Source organism: Chelonoidis abingdonii, chromosome 5 (genome assembly GCF_003597395.2).
Source record: "Chelonoidis abingdonii isolate Lonesome George chromosome 5, CheloAbing_2.0, whole genome shotgun sequence".
Lineage (NCBI taxonomy): Eukaryota > Metazoa > Chordata > Testudines > Testudinidae > Chelonoidis > Chelonoidis abingdonii.
In genome coordinates this window covers 13,536,961-13,550,375 of record NC_133773.1, presented here as the reverse complement: position 1 = coordinate 13,550,375, position 13,415 = coordinate 13,536,961, and positions in this window count along the sequence as shown.

Genomic DNA, 13,415 nt, shown 5'->3' with positions numbered 1-13,415 from the left:
TAACTTTGTCCCAGACCTACAATGTGAAAATAGTGATTGTCTCCCTCTGTCTCATGTTTGTAGCCATTCCTATGGCTGATACATGTATGTATATTCATTACATTTTTGGAATCAACACGCACTTTCAGATACTTCTATTATTTTTAATCCTCTTAAGTCTATTTGCTTTGGAGGAGAGAATAAAAACTTATTTTAAATGAAGTAGATCAAGATGGTGGAACAAAAAGGAAAAAAGCAGAAAACATTTCAATATATTAATGATTTTTTCCAGTAATATAAAACATGAAATTCCTTATAACATTATAGTATTTTACAGTTTTATGAAGCTTTCTATTGTGACTTTTATGGAATCAAGAGATGAACAAGATGAGATATTTTAGCATTTATATTTTTCAAAATTAAATGTGTACTGAAAATAAAGTAACTTTATGCATTTATTGGTGAGTTGGTTTCTGTTGTGACTCTGTATTAAAGAAAGATCATTAGTATGCACAGGGCAATGTGTTTATCTTTCTGAGCAAAATATTTGACAGATCGCTCAGCAGTTATCCCATTTTTAGGCTCATGGAGATAAAGAGGAAACAGTTATTGTGAAACTTAGGGCAAGATCCTCAGTTGGTGTAAATCAGCACTGCTACCAGAGGAGGATATGGCCCTTAGGGTTTCAAAAATGTGCTTTAATATGATGAAATTATCGTCCCTTTAGGACACTTTAAAACAAGAATCTTTCAGTATAGACTCCATATAAAATATTCTATACTGCAACAAACCACAGGGTCTCTGCAGAACAAGGTTCAGCATAGGAAAGCACAGTGTGAGCTTCTGCGCAACACTCTGCCCCTGTGTCTGGAGAGGCCATGTCTAGGAGCAAGATTTTCATTCACTCACTTCTAATTATTAAGATAGCGTGTGCGAGACACAAAAACTACCAAGAACATCAGCTGCCCTCATACAGGCCACCAAATAGCCTCAGGATGTTACTGACTCAGTTACTATTGACATAACAATGAGTTTTTAAAGTCTCCCAGCAGTAGAGTTGGTCAGAATTTTTCAATTAATTGTGTTTCATCCAAAAATACCAACCAAAAACAAGTCCCTGATTAGTCAAAGTTCTCTGTAAAAACGTTAGGTATTTTCATTTTGAAATTTAAGCTAATTCCACTGAAAAAATCATTGTAAAGTCATGATCAACTGGAACGTTTTGAAAATTATCAAAATGACTTCAGCTTGAATACTTTTGAGTGACTCCTCCCTCCCCCCCCTTTAAATAAGGAAATATTCATGGTACAGGAAAACTATTTCTGCCTATCAGTGATCATAGATTAATGAGAATCACTTTTATCATAGCAGTCCCTGCCCGCCATTGCATTAGTTAGGTTTGAGCAAACCAAACTATCCACAAGTTATACAAGTAAAATAATGTGTTTTCCTTTTGTAGGAAACCAGATATCAGAGTTCCATCATGACCCCATGTTTGTTTAACAAAATTCGTTCTGGGTAGTGTAAAAAAGTATTGACAATTTTAATTTGAGGGGGTGTCATTTGGGTCCATTTCTCTCCTCACAGTGATGCAAATCCATAGCGAGTGCAGTGAAATACAGGTGTACACTGATCTTACACTGGCATAAGTATAATCAGAAATCAGGCCCCATTTCTCTATTTCTTTATGTTAGTAGCGTAAGTGAAACAAAGCAGAGCATCAAACCCATTGTCTTCATTTTTAGACAGAGGGATTCCCCACTCCCCAAGGAAATACAACCCTATGTTTGTGGGGAGAGGGGGGAAAAAAAACCAATGGTTTGCTCACACTTCCATTTAAGTTAGTTACTGGATTATTTAAATGACTATAAATACAGGACAGGATCACTGAGTTTGGTTGGGGGCTCTAGATGCTCCTGCAAGAGAGTCAGGGATGGTTCCTGCCCCGAGGAGCTTGCACTCTAATGTTCAGAACTGTTCAGAAAGGTCTCAAAGGACAAATGGAAAAAGCCAATACATGCCCGGTAGAAATAAAAGGACGGAGAAAGCCTATCCTGCCCTCTGGAGCCTTGCCTTCCTGACAAGCTGAGAACAGAAGGGGTGACTTTAAACCCACTCTCCATTGGATTGTGCTGGCAATAATTAACAAAAAACCTTCACTTTATTTCAGTTTTCCCCCACGCCATACCTCTGCAGTATGGCATTGTGGTGGTTGTAGTTGTGCTTTGCCAGTGTCCAAGGCTGAATTGTTTAGCAGGTGCACAAAGAATGCTGTAATTACTTTTTTAGGACAGTGGTTTTCAATCTTTTATCATTTGCAGACCCCTAAAAATTTTCAAATGGAGTTGTGGACCCTTTTGGAAATCTTAGACAGTCTGTGGACTCTCAGGGGTTTGCCTCTATCGCCAAGCATCACCCACTAAGTCCCCAGATAGCCCTTCTTTCTGGAACTCCCTACCCAGAGATGTCCGACCTGCTTTTCTCAGAGCAGAAGCCTCTCATTTATCCCTTTGCTTTGACTCAGTAGCGAAGCACTACTGAGTGAGTGCATTAAATTATTCTGCATGTTGTTATGATAACACATCCCAGGATGTTTCAAAATTATTTGTTGCTTTGGCAGTCCTATTACAATACCTTGAGCACGAGAAGGGCTGTATTAAATCAAGTTCTACCCCCTTCCACTCAAGTTGAGACTGAAACCAATCATTTGATTGGGAACAACCCTGGGGCTGGTGTCTTGTATGTTTATTTAAAGGAAATATTGCAACTTTTCTTCTGTTAAGAACAATACTGACGATGATCCGTTGATTAGAGAAGTGCAAACTTTCTAATCAGTGCAACAAAAACAGTTCAAGGGGATATGGTGAAGGTTTTGGAGCACTTTCTTTTGGTCAGTTTTTGTGGGGTCATGCCTCAGGTTGCAAGTTTCAGGTGAATTAACTAAAATTCTTAATGATTCTTGCCCCCTACTTTGGGTCAAAAAAACCCACTAAGTTTCTGACTGTTTTAAGCTGCAACTTTTAAGACCTAGCGTACCTGAAACGTGTTGCAGGTTCACTCAAAACTCAGTCCACATTCCCCATCCTCAGCTAATAGTCCAGTGAGCCTGTTTCAAATCTTGGATTTCACTTGGAAGATTTCACATAGTGTCAGTTCTGAGCCTTAGTATCAGACAACAGCAACTAGACCTTCATTTCTTAAATGAATGTTGCCCTCCATTGGCCTTTAGCCCAGGGATGCGTTTGTCCTCATTACTATTAGAATTAGCCCATTCTGATGGAACTGCCGTACAGCATACTCAAGCCTCTCTCCTGTTTATAGACTCTCACTTTGAAATTTGTGCCAGCTCTAACAAAAGGAGACACAAGGTTCAGTGTTACCAGACCTAGTCCATTTCAGAAAGGAATTCTCCAATGACAACAGGAAGGGAGGGTCTATGATTGACATGTTTTTGTGAAGATAACCCAAAGCTTCTTGTGTTATGTTAGCTGAGACCTGCTCCAATTTAAAGAGCAGTTGGGGATAGAAGCCAATGAAAATCACTAGCAGAATCCTTAGAAGTTCCATTTACGATGGCATTAAATTACTCATGCTGTTAAAGGAAGGCATAAAAGATTTCCACTGCAGCCCTTGTTTTCATATTGAGGCCATCAGAAACTATAACCACCCTGCTTACTAGGCATCATCTCAGCCTTGCCGGGAATCCCTTCAGTAGAAGCCCAGGGAACAGCAGGGACTTGTCCTTCGCTTTCTTTCAAGGGACACTGCATCAGGTGTGCAGGCTGTTGGTTACTTCTTAAGTCATGGTGTGTGAATGGTGTATTGTGTTGCAGCCTAACCTATAGCGCAACAGAGTTTTGTCTGGTTTCTGAACTGCAGGCTCTTTTCAACTCCTTCTTGAGAAGAGTATAAAGAGGCAACCCAACGAGGAGAGGACTGGGGTCTGAAAAATGAACCAGAAAACCAGACAGACCGCCTGTGTGGTGTATGGATAATGCACTGAGTGGGGTAATGGCCAGGTGAAAGGCAGAAAGAGGTGCAAAGACATGTTGCCAAACACCCTTGTGTGGTATTTTTATACCATTTCCTAATGATGCACCAGGAGGAACTGAATGCGTACACGTACCCCTGGGTAAGAAGGTGTCACTTTATGCACTTGTTGAGAAGAACTGCAAATTGAGATCAGCAGCCTTCTCTGCTGCTCCATAATGGACTGGGTGGGAGAGGACTCAGTCCAGTCACCCTACTCCTGCACCTCATTAGGAGCTGTCCATAAATTACATAACATGTTTTTGGGGAGTTTTCAAGACCCACTCACATTCTAACAACCGAAACAAACACACCAGGATCCCCCGCCAATTTATGGACACCCTTACTGGAGAAAGGCTCAGAATGCTTGGGAGACCCTAAATAACAAACCCATGTGCAGCTAAGATAGGGAAATAAAATTTCCCTAGAGTAACAGATTTTGGTTTCAGGGACTCACGCTAAATAGGGAAGATATGAACTTCTTTTTAAAAAATTAAAAGTCCCCGGAGAGAGTCCTTTAATGCTGTGTGTGTATTTATAGTCTAGTGGTTACAAATTGATGGCTTCTGGTCCCCAGATGATAATTTGCAGAGGTATTACACTGTCTGAATCCCTTAATCTTTTAAAGTAGGTTTTTCATTATCTGGTAGGCAATTCCCTCGTATAGGGGCATGAGCTCAAAATTCGAGCTAAAGACTGCTGAGCTGCCCCAGACTAGTTACAGAGTCCCTCAATGGCTGCTGGATGTATCTGAATGCACTATAATAATGGTGAATGGACCCAGACCCATCCCATGTTGATTCACGTCATGAGTATTGCATCCCCATTTATTGAACGAGTGAGGCTTCATTCACAACATTCATGGGAAGCAAATGCAGGGTGAATACAATCACTAAACTTGTAAGTATACGGACACCAGCAGGGTAGCGGCAGCCATTTTGAGAAACACTTGCTATTGTTCACACAATACATTTGTTGAACAACTGTATGTTCACTGATAATTTGTGAGCAGAAGAATGTCCCTGTGATAAAGGACATCCAATTAAGAATGTGACTGGCTAGAAGGACTAATTTCAAGGAGTAAATAGAGCTACATAAGGACTATTTTGCAATTACATCCGGAGGTTTCATTCAGACAAAATACCCTTTGAAGAACTCCACCTGGTGAGCAACACTGTTAAAAACAAAAAACAAAAAAAATCACAATCTGCAGTAGATCATTCATTCACCAGGGAAAAGGGCCAAATTCAGCTAATAAATTGTTTGCTGTCAATAGTGTTTTCATTGTGGGCACACTATAACCTCTGTTAAGCACCTGGCTTAGCCAGCAAAGTGGAAACTGCAAAACTACAATGACCATGGTGCATGGTGTTAGTACTTACTTACTAACTGAAAAAAATTATAATGAATTTGATGCTCAGAATCACCTGTCTTCCTATGAACCTTTAGAAGAAGCCCTGCACTGCATTGTTTATGCAGCAATAGTTCTCAAATGCTCTAACGGTAGAGTAATTGTCTCAGGAATCCCTCTCCTCTCCCTGCTATCATACAATACCCCTGCAGCAATTAAGCACAGAAAATAAACTATTAGAGAAGAAGTATTTAGTGTGCTGCATGCTGCCTTTCAGTGCGACTTAGCTGCTGAGAAATAAAGAGAGCCAGTGCCATGTGACTAGCAAGTACTCTGGGCCACCAGCCAGGGCTCCCTGGTCCATAGTGTAACTGGCCAGGCCAATAAAGTTAGGGTGACCAGATAGAACGTGTGAAAAATTGGGACAGGGGGTGGGTGGGTAATTGGAGTCTATATAAGACAAAGCCCCAAAGATAAGGACTGTCCCTATAAAATTGGGACATCTGGTCACCCTACATAAAGGGTTGCTGAGAATGGGCTTAATGATACAGCTGAACGACTGCCTAAGCAAAAGCCAACTCACTTCCTGCTTTGAGCTGCACATGTGCCTGAATACAACAACAAGTTACTTTGCTTGCTAGGACGGGCTGACCCAGTACTGCAGATTAATGGCCCTTTGGTGACCAGCGTACACCCACTGGCATTACAGACATTCCAGTTTCTCACGTCCCAGAACACCCCAGCCTCGCTCACTAACACAGAGATTAACACAAAGTTTAAGGCAATATTTACTGAAGAACTGAGCTATGCCAAGAAGTTTTCCTATCACAATAAGCAGCAAGACACTGCACCTCCAGTGCAGTGCACAGCATGTGCGATAGCTTTAGTTGTCAAGAGACACCATTCTGCAAAGTAAGTGCCTGTGGACCAGGTTTTTTAAAGGTATTTAGGCAGCAAAAGATGTGCATAGGCACCCAATGGGATTTTCAAAAGCACCGAACTGAAATCGATGGAACGACTCACGAGCAAGGTAATAGTCAGCATGACAAAACATGGCAGAACACAACCTCATCGGAGTTAGACCCCGACATCTCTGAGATATCCGGCCACAGCCAGTGCACCGCTCTCAGTCCCAAAAGTGAAACTCACAAGTCAGAGTGCTCAGTGTTGAGCTGCTGCCTCTGGGATTCAAACCCATTTTACGCATGAGGCCAAACGAGCTCACATCACTTGCTAGTGGAAAGCCTAGACAAACTGCAGTACTTCAAATCTCCTTACACTTAGTTTCAACCATAGTCATAAAGTTTATCTGAGAATCTTGGGTTAAGTGACACACGGTTCTCTACTTTACGTGAAGTAGAATGGTAACGAACAAAACTGAACCTAAAGTGCTTCCGTACAGCACGAAAATGGCCTTATAAAAAATTGGCCTCACTTAAGTGCAGCCACCTCTGGAGTAGAATATGGCAGCTGGTTAACAGCACGCAGTAACACTATACGACAGTGAAGATCACGTGGTGAAAGAGTGCCTTTATTGCAGCTGCCAAAACCAGGGATATAGGATATATTCTGCTCTTCGTCCTCTACCCCTGAATATTACCTGGCCTGTGATCTGCACCATTCTCTATTTCCTTTCTTAGCTGCCAACAATTCAGGGACATTACAGCAGGGCTATGCATTAATTGGTTGACTTGATACACAAAGCAGAGCAGAGAATGACGTACTTCTGTCTTAATGGCATCATAATTAAGATACAAATAACCCCCATGAGCCAAATTCATTTCTGGTATAACTGAAGTCAGTGGTGTCAGATCATGGATGTATTTGGTGGTAAAGAGCAAACTCTGGCCCTAATCACTGGGAAAATTAGTCATTAGAAAAAATCAAATACAATAGAGAGAACTTTTATAGCACCTGTGGCACAAGAATTGGCTAAGATCAATAAACGTTTTTCTTTTTAAACCCCCCATAAATGTTTAAAAAAAATTCCTCCAACCAATCAAAAAAAAGTATTTATCGTTTTAGCCCTGACATACTAAACTTCTCCCCAAAAAGCATATGCTGAGGACTAAGTTTTAAGCCACTGAAACAGCATCATATGTAATGAAAAAGGACACAATCCTAGTGGGAATGGTGCTGATTACTAATATGCATTAGCAAAATATGCAAATGTTGCAGGTTCTGTTTGTCATTCTAGATAGTAAGAAACAAATGAGTATTGTTTGCCCAAAGCACTGTGTGTGTTTTTCCACAGGGACAACAAGACATTTCATTTGAGTACTATACCGGGTCAATGCATCGGAAGCACTTTATGCCCACTTGAATAGGCCTCATTTATTTGGCGTATGCAACCCAGTCAAGGCAAGCCACAGTGTTCTTATCCGCAGTGTTAAAGGCACAAAGACCTTCAGGAAGTAGCTAACGCTTCCTTTGCCAGAACACCAGTACGTTCCCAATGGGTCTAATAATCTAATATATATATATACACACCTGAATTGTTTAAAGTTGTATTGTTGAATCAATTACACAAATGATATTTAATTCATCCAACTTTTCACTGCAGTCGGCGCTCGTAGTGACACCTAGTTAAGACTGCCTGACACTTCTATTTCTAAGACCCTGTTTCAGTTCCTTATAAACTTCTGCCAGTCTTTAACTGTCTGGGCTGAAATTTTCCATGCCAAGGAGTCTGAAACTTTCAAAACATTTCAGCTTGAGGCACCTAAAACAGTTCAGTCATGTTGGAACATAAGATTAAAGGAAAATATTCTGTCCATGGTAAAACAAAATTCTTCCATGCCTTGGAGCAGTGACTTGAAATTTGGCACTGTGATACTGCCTTTAATTGCTTAAAGTAAATACATTAATTACTATTTTTTCCACACCACTTCTGCCTCAATTGATGCACAGGATGGACAGTTTTCAATGAATGGATAGTTATTCACTATCACCTTTTATCCTCATCGTTTAGTATGTGGCCCCAGGCGTTATTTAACACACACCACTCAAACACTGTACTGAATACAAAGTTATGCCCAGGAGGAAATGAATTTCTACAGTGATCTCACGAGGATATCTAAGTGCATCACAAACGTTAATGAATTTATCTTCACAATACCCCTGCAAGATTAGCTGATTCCCCACCCCCCGTTTTATAATGTGGGAAACAGATGCCCAGAAAGAGTAAGGGCAAAATGGTCAAAAATAGTCACTGAATTCAGGTGTCTAATTTGAGGCACCTAGGGCCTGATTTGTCAGTAGCTTTTTACAGCAAAAGTTCAAAGCACAGCTCCTATCAACTTCAGCTGCAACTGCCCAACACGTCTGCAAATCTGGCCTCAGGCATCTGAAACTGGACACCCAAAAAAAATGAGACCACCAATTAGAAGCCATCTTTGAAATGTCTGCTTTTAGCGACTTGCCCAGAATCACATGGGATCTTGGTGGCACAGGCAGGGATAGATTTCAATACTCCAGGGCAATATTGATGGCCTTACCCATGATACCCTCTTTTCTTTTGCTGCAACCCTCTGCCTTATTCACTCCACATCATCCAACTTCTGCAACAAAGGAGGCAGGCTATTGTCTATAGGATCGCATATTCACTACACAAATCCAGTTCATTCCTTAGACTTGCTTTTGACTTTAATGGGAATTGGTTTGGGCCCTAAACTGGGAGCACTTCCATACATGTCAATTTACTAGAAAGTAATCATTGGGTTGCAAACCGCTACTGACATGGCAACAGGGTTCATGGGGGAACTGGAGGTGGGTGAAAGGGTCCCAAAAGGGTGAAAGGGTACTCAAGAATAGTACAAAAGCGTTTCCTACCACATTCTGTTCTCGTTTTACTCGGAATTACTTTTTGTAGCAGAATGTTACACTGCATAGATCTCCCTTCACAATTCACTCAACCGCAATGCGCACCCTAAACACTACATGAGACTGTACTGAAAACTGAATGAGGAGGTGGATTTTCATAGCACTCTGCATTGGCCTAATGCTAGTTTAACACAGATACCAATGAGGGCAGATTTAGGCTAAGACTGAACGGCGTGAAAATCCCACCTACTGCGTATCAATCTCTCAGGTAGTGATGTGTCACTAGAATTCCACAGTAGTTGCACTTCTCTTTTTCTGGTTCATTTTTCCTGTTACAATATGATTATTTCTATTGCAGCAAATTATGGTTTTATTACATTAGATTATTCTTCCTTTCAGGAAAGAGAAACATTTGAAAACACTGTATCAGAGGTTTCTAAACCTTACAGCCGATTATGGCTATTGTTACTTTTGTCATGAAAGTGCCATAATTATAATCATGACAATATAAATGCTGCTATGCCTTATGGTTAGTGATGAGCATGTGAGCGAAAGAACCCTTGCTCTAGAATTTTTATCATTCATTCATTACAACAAGCAGCTTATCTATGTTTTGCAGTGGTATCTACCTGTGCTTTTATGGCCTCTGTTTGAAAATACCACCCTTGCCCTGCCATATGCACCAATGACAAGATTGATCTTTTTTTCTAAGTAGGATGTTAATATTAACTGCAGTGTTTGTGAGAAATGTTTACATTGCAAAGGCATTTTTCTTGTGGTTCTCTCTGGGCCCTTTCATTTATTAGCGTGCAGGGAAATCCATTTATCAACTGGTTCTACGCCCTTCTCTCGATTTTTTTATATATTTACAAAAATCTACCAGAAAACTTGCCCAGCCTTGACAGCCCCATAAACCATAACTGGAAATACAGTCTTTACTCACTTTCCTATCTCTGGGGTCTGAAGCACTTCAGGTCTATAATAGGTATTCAGACACCATGGTGATGGGTGTTATATAAGGGAAGCAAGACTAAAGGCTATGTCTATGCTGTGCACCTTACAGGAGCACAGTGTGCCACTCTTTGTTGGCAGGAGAGAGATCTCCTGCTGACAAAATAAAATTACCCCCAACAAGGGCTGGTAGCTTTGTCGGCAGGAGAGCAGGAAGATATATGACCCTGCCCTTTGCTGGCAGGCTAATATGTTTGGAAAAGGTCTCCTGTACCACAACTGTTAACTACATTAAATCCTATTTCTGTTTTCATTATGAACAATACAGACTATGGAGTAGGACCAGGGGAATAGCGCGTTAGGCCCTGATCCAAAACAAATGCTTAACTTTAATAATCCAACTGAATTACTCCCATATGATTAAAGTTAGGCACATGCCTAAGTGCTTTTCTGGATCAGGGAGTTCATGTCCTTCACCTCTAGAGACTTGAAGCCAGATATGGATGAAATGAGTTTGATGGGCTCAGCCTACTCTCGTGGAACGCACATTCTCTGCAATACTGGTTTAGCCCATTCTAGCAGGCAAAGTAACTCTACTAAGATATTTGACCATGTTACAAAATCATCTCTACCCTCAGTATATTGGGGTAGTTAAGGATGTTCACCCCTTCTCTCTGGAATAGGTGGTCAGGACAGAGGTACATTGGCAGATGATCCAGCTGTTGACATCACCTACACGTCTGGTTCACAAAAGATGGCATTGTAAAGTTGGTACAATAAAGTGTCCTAACATTTGTAGTAGCCCTAAAAGAAAACAGGTTTTCTGCACTCTTTGGTAAAGAGAGGATAGATTCCAATTCTCCAGGGCAATATAGACAGCCTTACCCATGAGACCCTCTTTTCCATCATCTGCCAATGTACCTCTGTCCTGACCACTGGAGTATTTTGCATGTCAGAAAAAAATAAATATTGCTGGTTTGCACAAAGGTTAAAAAATATTTTGGGGAGAAAGGTTGCTGCTAGCACTGCCTCTGTTCACTGACTAGATATCCTGTCCATTCCAAAGGAGCTCAGAAGCCAAGAGGGATTAATTAAAAAAAATTTTAAAACTGGAAAAATTAAATGGCGAGAGTCCTAGTCCCTTGAGTCATTCACAACTAACCTGACCAAAACACCTGAGTAAGTACCAAAGGAAACAACCCTGCACTGGAAGGGAAGAAATTGACTTGATGACCCAGTATTTCCACCTACAAGGTCGTAGATTACCACTGCATAAAGACAGTAGGGAAATTCACCCCACACATGGTCAATGCATCACTTGCATCCTCCTGAAGCTCTCCAAATAGGGCTTGCCTTAATTAGTGCATAGTCTTGTGAGGGTCCTCCACACAGGGATGAATTTCACCCTGAGTCTGAACGGTGCAAGGAATAGGGTCCGAATCTGAGGTCATTGGTTTGAGTTCGACACAGGTTAGTGTTGAAAGAAAATCACTCTGATTGACCAGCTGTTTTGTGGCCTCTGTTAAAGGAGCTTAGGGTGAACAGATGGGATGAAGAAAATATCGGGACACCGGGGGGGGAGGGGGGGCGGGGGCGGCAGCACAGAAGTCCTGCCAGAGCAGCAAAAAAGAGAGCGTAGAGTCCCAGAGTCCCGTCGGCAGAGGGGAGGGGGGGGGAGTGGAGTCCTGTCGACAGAACAAAAACAAAACAAGAGTGCGAAATATCAGAACAAATTGCATCCCGAGCAAACACTGGGACGCGGGACAAATGCCTAAAAATCAGGACAGTCCCAATTTTATTGGGACGTCTGGTCACCCTAAAGGAGCTGGCAAATTCAATCCATTCTCCAGGGACACCTGTCCGCATTGTGTTTTCCAAAGCAGTCACTACAAAGCTACCCTAGGGGAGCTGCGTTTTGTGTAGCCCCTCAGGCAAGTGGAATTTTACCTGAGTAAAGGCTAACGGAAACATTTTCAAAAGTGCCTACATGACTTAGGACCCTCAGTCCCATTTTCAAAATAGGACTGCAGCCCTTATGAGCCTAAATCCCACTGACTCTCAGTGAGACAAAGGAGCCTAAGTTCCATTTTGAAAAGAGCCTAAGTCACTTAGAATAAAATTTCTAAAGCACCGAACGGGACGAAAATTTGACCCATGAGGAAAAAAGTGTGATGGGTGAAACTTTGCAACAGCCACAGAACTCTGACTTGCAAAAGGAGCCTGTGTGTCTGTCTCTCACGCTTGTTATACATATGTATATAACACACACGTATACCTATAGGCCCCAATTCAGCAAGTCACTTAAATGTGTTTAGCATTGAAGTCAATGGGACATAAGCCCAGATCCCACCACCTTTACTCCATGAGTGATCCTATGGACTCAAGAGGAGTAAGAGGTTATTTGACGTCAGTGAGGATCTCAGAATCTGGCCCATTATGTTTGTCAAATGCTTTGACCTTGTCAAATGCATGATGAGTGCTAGGTATTATCACATAAAGAATCTGTGAGGGCCTAAGAGAGACTCATCCCCCCTCCGCCCAGCACAGACCTGTTACTTACAGTGGATTTCAGTGTATTCCCCCAGTTAGTGTAAAAGGTATGACATGGCTATTAAAAGAGCACCATGTGCCTCCGGCTGCACACACAGTGACTGTGTAAAGAAATGCTGTGAGCCTCGAGTCTTTTTAACGCTAAGGCCCTGCATATTCTAAGCGGGAAGAGCCTTACATCACTTCCCCTAGGAGCCTGTTCCACAGCCATCAAGATCTCAGTGCCAGGAAACAGGTCAGGTGAGTCAGTCTAGGTGATCACAGTCTGCCTTCCCGCTGCAATGTGCTCTTCAGAAAGCTCAGGAACATCCACACATTCAGCATTTCCCCTCTTGCAAGGTTTCTTCCCTCCTCTTGCGAAGCAGTTGCGCCGGCTAATGTCAGCGGTGTAGATGGCTCAGCAGTCTGGCAATTCCTACATTTTATTACTATGTATTAACCCGACAGAGAAGAGAGATCATGAAAATCACTGCTTCACCGTGGAAAACTCTTTGTGGCATGGGTGTAATGGGAAAGCCTTCCTTAGGGTTCATTCCAGTTCCCATGCAAGTCAATGCACTGACTTCCCGAGGAGCTAGAATCAGACCCCAGGGCCTGATGGGAAGCCCAATAGGAAGAGACACTGTGGTTTTTGGATCAAGTCCTGAATGTGGAGCAAGTCTCCCTTGTGTTCATCTCAGATACTAATGCAGAGCGATAGACTTCCCTCTGCTTGTCGACTATTTTGCACACT